Genomic DNA, 9,998 nt, shown 5'->3' on the forward strand with positions numbered 1-9,998 from the left:
GAGAGAGAGAGCGCACGCACTCACGCGCTCTCTCGCTCGCGTTGGATGCCGGCCCCACTATCCAGTTCAGCTGGTGGCGGTAATGCGTCCATCTCCTGAACAAAGAAGAAGAGAGCAGACATGTGGCTCTTGTAGTTGTTGCGGCATTTAAATTGTTGCTCTGAATTGTTTTTAACGAAGTAATAATTGAAGCAAGAAAAGTATTTGTGGATGAAGTGGTAATAGCCTGTTCAAAGACACCTTACTTTCTCTCGCAGCAATCTGCTGTGTTATGTCAAGTGTTTTATTGATGTGGCATGAAAATAAAGCAAGAAGCTAAGATGCAGCGTGCAACGTGCCTGTTTAAATATTTTGTCAAATTAAGCAGAGTAAGATGTCATTAAGTGTTAGTAATCCCAAGAGGTGGAGAGGCGCGTGTGGGTTGCAGGTGGTGAGACAGAAAGTTTGATATGGATGAAGCGGTTGTTCTCTCCACCCAACAGCAAACTGAGACGCGAATGAGTGACTTTAAAATAAATCAAATAAAAAAAGAAAAGAAAAGAAACGGAGTCATCTACATCGTACACTATAAAGAGCCCTAATTGAAAGTGCTCTCTCGCTTACGGCCATACCACCCTGAGAACGCCCGATCTCGTCCGATCTCGGAAGCTAAGCAGGGTCGGGCCTGGTTAGTACTTGGATGGGAGACCGCCTGGGAATACCAGGTGCTGTAAGCTTTTTCACCGTCAAAAGTCTCTACTGCAACTTTTCAAACTCAAAAACACCTTCAACTTGCATTCATTTATTACTACACAGAGATCACACACAGAGACACATGTGACAAAATCAACAAGCAATCAATCACCTCGACACAAATTCATGCTCAAATCACAGAATTATCCCTACCTTATTTATTTTCCACTTCATTCATTCATTCATTCATTCATTCATTCATTCATTCATTCATTCATTCATTCATTCATTCATTCATTCAAACAATCACTCGCATATTCCTTTAAACTACAATTATTATTCTATTTTCTTATAAAGAAACTTTTTTTTACAGAAAGTTATTTATTTCGGAGGCTGTATGTTTCTAGAATGGACGGACTTCACGTAGCAGATATCATAGTCACATTTCTTGATGATACCAATCTCGTGATTATTCTTTTATTCGTGTATTTCGTTATTATTTTTAATTATTTTTCTTACTACTGCTACTACTACTACTATGATTCCTGTCCGTAACAGTCGTAGTAGTAGCATTTGCACTTATCACATGAGCGTCTTAGATGCTCCAACAAACAATTGGATGTTGCAGGTTTGTTCAGATTGTGTACAGTGTTCTTTATTTCTAGATATGTTCTGAAGTTTCCAATTCAAGCACTTGTGTAAAATCCCCTTTGATAGACTCGTCTAGCAAATGCTGTAAACGCAGAGAGAGAGAGAGAGAGAGAGAGAGAGAGAGAGAGCGCACGCACTCACGCGCTCTCTCACTCGCTCGCGTTGGAAGCCGGCCCCTCTCTCCAGTTCAGCTGGTGGCGGTAATGCGTCCAACTCCTGAACAAAGAAGAAGAGAGCAGACATGTGGCTCTTGTAGTTGTTGCGGCATTTAAATTGTTGCTCTGAATTGTTTTTAACGAAGTAATAATTGAAGCAAGAAAAGTATTTGTGGATGAAGTGGTAATAGCCTGTTCAAAGACACCTTACTTTCTCTCGCAGCAATCTGCTGTCTTATGTCAAGTGTTTTATTGATGTGGCATGAAAATAAAGCAAGAAGCTAAGATGAATGGACGGACTTCACGTAGCAGATATCATAGTCACTTTTTTTTACATAAAGTTATTTATTTCGGAGGGTGTATGTTTCTAGAATGGACGGACTTCACGTAGCAGATATCATAGTCACATTTCTTGATGATAGCAATCTCGTGATTATTCGTGTATTTCGTTATTATTTTTAATTATTTTTCTTACTACTGCTACTTCTACTACTATGATTCCTGTCCGTAACAGTCGAAGTAGTAGTTTTTGCACTTATAACATGAGCGTCTTAGATGCTCCAACAAACAATTGGATGTTGCAGGTTCGTTCAGATTGTGTACAGTGTTCTTTATTTCTAGATATGTTCTGAAGTTTCCAATTCAAGCACTTGTGTAAAATCCCCGTTGAAAGACTCGTCTAGCAAATGCTGTAAACGCAGAGAGAGAGAGAGAGAGAGAGAGCGCACACACTCACGCGCTCTCTCACTCGCTCGCGTTGGAAGCCGGCCCCTCTCTCCAGTTCAGCTGGTGGCGGTAATGCGTCCAACTCCTGAACAAAGAAGAAGAGAGCAGACATGTGGCTCTTGTAGTTGTAGCGGCATTTAAATTGTTGCTCTGAATTGTTTTTAACGATGTAATAATTGAAGCAAGAAAAGTATTTGTGGATGAAGTGGTAATAGCCTGTTCAAAGACACCTTACTTTCTCTCGCAGCAATCTGCTGTCTTATGTCAAGTGTTTTATTGATGTGGCATGAAAATAAAGCAAGAAGCTAAGATGCAGCGTGCAACGTGCCTGTTTAAATATTTTGTCAAATTAAGCAGAGTAAGATGTCATTAAGTGTTAGTAATCCCAAGAGGTGGAGAGGCGCGTGTGGGTTGCAGGTGGTGAGACAGAAAGTTTGATATGGATGAAGCGGTTGTTCTCTCCACCCAACAGCAAACTGAGACGCGAATGAGTGACTTTAAAATAAATCAAATAAAAAAAGAAAAGAAAAGAAACGGAGTCATCTACATCGTACACTATAAAGAGCCCTTATTGAAACTGCTCTCCCGCTTACGGTCATACCACCCTGAGAACGCCCTCTAGTGCGCAGAGGAAGTTGGTTTGGCTACAGTGGGGAGAGACATGCTCTCCCATAGTGTTTGCTTTATTTCTTTTATTTTTTGTTCTAATTCATTTTTTACTAAATTTGGTTATAGTGTATTTTTTTCTTTCTTGCTCCCCAGCAGTTTGACTACCTGGGGAGGCGGTTTTTTTTTGTTATTATTTTGGTAGTTTGTTGGATAGTCTTTGCTACCATAACAAAGACAATGGCTGAATACGATAGATAATTCAAAGAATACACAATAATACTTGAAACTGAGAAAATTAAAGGACTGAAAGCAACTGATATTTTGAAGACGGTCGTTGAAATAGTTGGACATGTAAAATTACTTGCTTTAAGACCACGACAACAGGCGGAATACGTGTTAACATTTGCCGATAATGAGTCAATGAAACTAGTAGAAGATGGAATTTTAATCAGTGGAACGCATTGTGAAACCAGACTGCTTGAAAATAATGACATCGTCGTGTCATTTCTGTATCTGCCTGTTTATTTATCAGACAGCATTATAACAGAAAAACTCAGACTGTGGGGTGTCACACCCCTACATCCAATTAGAAGGAGATATTACCCAGGAACAGATATAACCGACGGGACAAGATATGTAAAGGTGCGATTCCCAAAGGAAATCGTGTCCTTGCCATACAGCACTAAATTCATCACAGCAGAGGGTCCACAATATGTCAGAATCATACATGATCGGCAGGTGAAGACTTGCCGATTATGTATGAACACTGGACATATAATGAAGGACTGCCCAAAGTTTGTATGCAGAGAGTGCTGTGAACAGGGACACCACGCGAGGGACTGCACTGCGGCTAAGTGTCCAGACTGCAGGAGAGCACTCATCAGCTGTGAATGCCAGGATGAGGGGGAATCAGCTGAACCTATGGAGGAAACACCGGCAGAAATAGCAGATACTGAGTCGGAACATCAGCAAAGCCGGGTGACGGACACAGGGAAAGGCAATGACCGAGTGGCAGAGCAACAGGTCGGAGCAGCGAGAAAGACAGTATCTACAGAAACGAAAGATGACGACATAGAAAAGGAATCGGCAATGGACGAGGATACAGATCTGGAATTAAAAATGGTAAAAGTAAGAGGAACACTAGATAACAATGGACGGACGACGAGTACAGAACGACGCGGAACTAATTGGGGAAGAAAACTTGGAGACGGATGTGCGGAAGACGACAGACTGGAGAGTAGAAGGAGAAAAAGAATAACGACACTCAATATACAAAAAGTTATAGAAAAACAGAGAGAAAGAAGGGAACTAATGAAAGGACTAAAAAAGAATCGAAGGACTGGCACGTTTGATGGGCTAACGGAAGAAATGTTGGAATAATGACTACTGCATTGTAAGTTAAAGACTACTGATGGAACGCTTTTTTTGTATACCGTAATACAAATAATGACATTTAAAATAGTATCTATCAATGTAAGAGGTTTAAATAATATACAGAAATTTCACACAATAATAACAAATGCTGGAACAGCTGAAATAGTGTGCTTACAGGAGACATATTGGGATGAAGAAAGTGTTAAAAAATGTAGAAACATATGGGATGGAAATATACATTGCAATAACGGGAAGGAAAAACAAGGAAGAGGGGTGGCGGTGTTAATTAAAAGGAACATATGCGAAAAAGAAAGAGTAATTTTTAATGACGATGTGGGGAAAGGTATAGCAATAGACCTAACACAAAATGATAATAAAATAATTCTGTACAACATACATGCACCTAATGAAGAAAAAGAAAAGGTCAGTTTCTTTAGGAAAATAATGACAACAATTGATGGGTGGAAGAATGTTATTTTAATCGGCGATTTCAATATAGCGCTATCTAAATTAGATATTGGAAACGCTATGGTTTTTAAAACAGATAAAGGGCGAGATGAGTTGAAGAAATTAATGGAACAGTTTAAATTTGTTGATGTATGGAGGGAACGAAATAGAACGAAAAGGGAATACTCGAGAAGACAAAAAGTGCAAGGTTTAATTAAACAATGTCGGATAGACCTAGTCCTCTGTACAAAGAAGGTAGAAAACATAACAAGGAATGTATTTTATAAAGAAGCAGGATTCAGTGATCATAATTATTTTTTCATGGAATTGGATTTTGATGAAGTAGAGAGAGGCCCAGGAATGTGGGTTCTCAACACAAGTATTTTAAATGACAGAGTATATTGTGAGAGAATAAAAGACTTAATTAAATGGAATTTGAAAAATAAATTGTTCTTGGAAGACAAAAGAATATGGTGGGATAACGTAAAATATGAAATTAAAAAATATTCTATAGAACATAGTACACGTACACAAAAAATTAAAAGACGAGAGGAAAAAGAAGTAAGGAAAGAGCTAGAGAAGGAACTAAAAGAATTAGAGGAAACTGGAAATGAGGGAACAATGGGGAAAATAATAGTACTAGAAGACAAGATAAAGCAAATAGAAGAAGAAAAGTGTAGAGGATTAATACTGAGAAGTAAAGTAAGATATGCGGTAGAAGGGGAAAAGAGTACAACTTTTTTTTTAACCTGGAGAAAAACAGACAAAAAGCAAATGTGATCAAAGAGGTGCTAAACAAAAAAGGTGAAGAAGAGAGAGGGAAAGAAAATGTTCTGAAAATAGTGAAAGAATACTATGAGGATATGTTTACAAGTAGAGGAATAAATCAAGAAGATGAAGAATTTTTATTGAGACACATTAAAACAAAAGTAACAGAAGAGAACAAAGAAATGTGTGATCAAGAAATAAGTGAAGAGGAAATAGATATAGCTATAAGTCAACTGAATACAGGGAAAAGTCCAGGGACAGATGGACTAACAAATGAATTTTATAAAAAATCCAAGCAACAGTTGGTGCCAATATTAAAATTAATTTATGAAGAAGTATATAACAAGAAAGAATTAAGTGAAACAATGAAAACTGGCATGATCAAATTAATATATAAGAAAAAAGGAAAGATAGCTGATCTTAAAAATTATAGACCAATATCAATGCTAAACAATGATTTTAAAATTCTAACAAAGATTTTAGCAAACAGACTGAAATATGTATTACCCCAAATTATAACCACTACACAAGCATATGCAGTACAAGGAAGGGACATAGCTGACACACTTTGCAGTATAATAGATACAATAACATATATGAAAGAAAAAGGGAGCGGGGGATACCTAATAAGCCTTGATCTAGAAAAGGCCTTTGACAGGGTTGAACATATTAATATATGCATAACATACTGAGAGAATTTGGTTTTGGAAATAATTTTAGAAGATGGATAAAAATCCTTTATTTTGATGTTTTACCATGTGTGAAATGTAATGGATTTTTAACAGAGTATTTTAAACCCACAAGATCAATTAGACAAGGATGTCCACTGTCGGCTCTATTGTACACTTTGGTAGCCGAACCACGTGGTCTAGCAATGAAAGCTGATGAGGAGATCAAAGGTATATCAATAGAACACAGTGAAAGAACTGAATCAATATACCAGTATGCTGATGATACCACGATTATGGTCGAAGACCTAAAAAGCATTGAAAGGGTATTATTAAATATGTACTGTAGAGGATCAGGAGCAAAAATAAATTTTGAAAAAAGCAAAGGCCTGACAATTGGAATAGCAGATTCCCTACCAGAACAAATTGATTTTAAGCAGGAAGAAGAGATAAAAATCCTAGGGATAGTAATTGGACCAGATGCAAACAGGGCAAATGAAATAACCTGGGAGAGCACTGTAGGAGGAATAGAAAAACGACTAAAATTCTGGGAGAATCGAAATTTAACAATAAATGGTAAAGTTCTAGTAACAAATGTGTTAATGTTATCCAAAATCTGGTATGTATCGAATGTGACACCATTGCCCTTGAAAGTTTACACAAGAATTAAACAGATTGTTTTAAATTTTTTATGGGGCAAAGGAAGAGTCAAAATAGCATATGACACGCTTATTGGAAGGAGAGAAGAGGGGGGATTAGGGCTTTTAGATCCTTTTATCAGAATGAAAAGTTTGAGAGTGAAAACGGTAAAGAGGTTTTTAGACAAAGAAAATACAGCAATGTGGAAGGAAGTGATGAGGTTTTATCTAAGAAAGAGTGGGGATTTTAATATGGGAGAAAACATTTTATGGATGAAAGCCAAAGGCCACATGGTAAACATGTTACCCTGTTTTTATAGGGAAGTATTAAATGCTTGGGGAGAGTTCCAGAGTAACATTAAAATAGAGCCCATAGGGAGAAAACAATTGTTAGACCAACCACTATTTTTAAATCAGAATATACGGAATGAAAACAACACGATATATTACAAGAAATGGTGGGATGGAGGATTAAGGCAAGTGAAAGACGTTCTATACGAAATAATAGAGGGGTTTTTACCGGTACAGGTGGAAGGGGATGCTATGGTAGAAATCGGTGAAATTGTTCAAAAAGACACAATAAAAAAGCAATATGAACAATTGTTGAATGCTATACCGAAAGACTGGATTAAAAGAATAAATGAACAAGAGCAGATAGAAGGGAAAATAGAATATCCAAAGGTTTTCTTAAAGAAAGAAAAGGGAGAAATGGTGTGCTTTAATGAAGGGAAACTCATTGAATTTTATGGATATTTTAGAGAAATTGCTTTTGTAAAGTCAACTGTGAATAGCTACTGGAAACAAAGATACCAAGCTTTGAATGAGAAGCATATATGGAGAAATGTAAGACTAAAATATATGGAACCTGTTTTAGAGAATTTTAATTACATGCAAAGACATAACTGCTTACTAACAGAAATGAGATTGTGTAAAATTGGATTAGAGGATGATGCGATATGCAGTGTGTGTAACATAACAGTTGAAGGGTTGTTGCATTTATTTTTTTACTTTGAAAAATTAACAAATTTTATGAGTAAAATTGGTAAAGGATAATGGTAAAGGATATGTTAAAAGAGAAATGGAAAGAACAAATGACACAGAAAGATTGGGAAATGTTTCTATTTGGATCATGCACCAGGATCTGTACCACATATTTTTTAAACCTTATAATAGCTGTGGCTAAGTATTCAATATGGATTAGAAGAAATGTTGTAAAACACAAAAGGGTAGAAGTAAACGTCTGGACAATTTTTATGGCAAAGATGCAACAAACAATTGATGCGATGTATCAATATTTTAAAATGAATAACAAATTAGATGATTTTCAGAAAATGGTTGTGAAAGACAATCCTTTTATAAAATGTACATCAAAAGGTTATTAAATACTTATGTAAATTGTAATCAAGCTATGTGCTGTAAATGGATAATATGAAAAGTTTTCAATTAATAAAAAAAAAAAAAAAAAAAAAAAAAAAAAGAACGCCCGATCTCGGAAGCTAAGCAGGGTCGGGCCTGGTTAGTACTTGGACGGGAAACCGCCTGGGAATACCAGGTGCTGTAAGCTTTTTCACCGTCAAAAGTCTCTACTGCAACTTTTCAAACTCAATAACACCTTCAACTTGCATTCATTTATTACTACACAGAGATCACACACAGAGACACATCTGACAAAATCAACAAGCAATCAATCACCTCGACACAAATTCATGCTCAAATCACAGAATTATCCTTACCTTATTTATTTTCCACTTCATTCATTCATTCATTCATTCATTCATTCAAACAATCACTCGTATATTCCTTTAAACTACAATTATTATTCTATTTTCTTATAAAGAAACTTTTTTTTACATAAAGTTATTTATTTCGGAGGCTGTATGTTTCTAGAATGGACGGACTTCACGTAGCAGATATCATAGTCACATTTCTTGATGATACCAATCTCGTGATTATTCTTTTATTCGTGTATTTCGTTATTATTTTTAATTATTTTTCTTACTACTGCTACTACTACTACTATGATTCCTGTCCGTAACAGTCGTAGTAGTAGCATTTGCACTTATAACATGAGCGTCTTAGATGCTCCAACAAACAATTGGATGTTGCAGGTTTGTTCAGATTGTGTACAGTGTTCTTTATTTCTAGATATCTTCTGAAGTGTCCAATTCAAGCACTTGTGTAAAATCCCCTTTGATAGACTCGTCTAGCAAATGCTGTAAACGCAGAGAGAGATAGAGAGAGAGAGAGAGCGAGAGAGAGAGAGAGAGAGAGAGAGCGCACGCACTCACGCGCTCTCTCACTCGCTCGCGTTGGAAGCCGGCCCCACTCTCCAGTTCAGCTGGTGGCGGTAATGCGTCCAACTCCTGAACAAAGAAGAAGAGAGCAGACATGTGGCTCTTGTAGTTGTTGCGGCATTTAAATTGTTGCTCTGAATTGTTTTTAATGAAGTAATAATTGAAGCAAGAAAAGTATTTGTGGATGAAGTGGTAATAGCCTGTTCAAAGACACCTTACTTTCTCTCGCAGCAATCTGCTGTCTTATGTCAAGTGTTTTATTGATGTGGCATGAAAATATAGCAAGAAGCTAAGATGCAGCGTGTAACGTGCCTGTTTAAATATTTTGTCAAATTAAGCAGAGTAAGATGTCATTAAGTGTTAGTAATCCCAAGAGGTGGAGAGGCGCGTGTGGGTTGCAGGTGGTGAGACAGAAAGTTTGATATGGATGAAGCGGTTGTTCTCTCCACCCAACAGCAAACTGAGACGCGAATGAGTGACTTTAAAATAAATAAAATAAAAAAAGAAAAGAAAAGAAACGGAGTCATCTACATGGTACACTATAAAGAGCCCTTATTGAAAGCGCTCTCTCGCTTACGGCCATACCACCCTGAGAACGCCCGATCTCGTCCGATCTCGGAAGCTAAGCAGGGTCGGGCGTGGTTAGTACTTGGATGGGAGACCGCCTGGGAATACCAGGTGCTGTAAGCTTTTTCACCGTCAAAAGTCTCTACTGCAACTTTTCAAACTCAAAAACACCTTCAACTTGCATTAATTTATTACTACACAGAGATCACACACAGAGACACATGTGACAAAATCAACAAGCAATCAATCACCTCGACACAAATTCATGCTCAAATCACAGAATTATCCCTACCTTATTTATTTTCCACTTCATTCATTCATTCATTCATTCATTCATTCATTCAAACAATCACTCGCATATTCCTTTAAACTACAATTATTATTCTATTTTCTAATTTAGAAACTTTTTTTTACATAAAGTTATTTATT

General features: G+C 36.9%; 2 non-coding genes across 2 annotated transcripts; both read left to right on the forward strand.

Moving 5' to 3' along the window:
- Positions 1-597: 597 nt before the first annotated feature.
- LOC131358372 (5S ribosomal RNA) lies at positions 598-716 on the forward strand. Its single transcript, XR_009205373.1, has one exon. It is a non-coding gene; the product is annotated as a 5S ribosomal RNA (ribosomal RNA).
- Positions 717-9,573: 8,857 nt separating this feature from the next.
- Positions 9,574-9,692, forward strand: LOC131358431 (5S ribosomal RNA). The gene has a single exon (XR_009205432.1). It is a non-coding gene; the product is annotated as a 5S ribosomal RNA (ribosomal RNA).
- Positions 9,693-9,998: the final 306 nt, after the last annotated feature.

This window comes from Hemibagrus wyckioides, linkage group LG08 (assembly GCF_019097595.1).
Source record: "Hemibagrus wyckioides isolate EC202008001 linkage group LG08, SWU_Hwy_1.0, whole genome shotgun sequence".
Lineage (NCBI taxonomy): Eukaryota > Metazoa > Chordata > Actinopteri > Siluriformes > Bagridae > Hemibagrus > Hemibagrus wyckioides.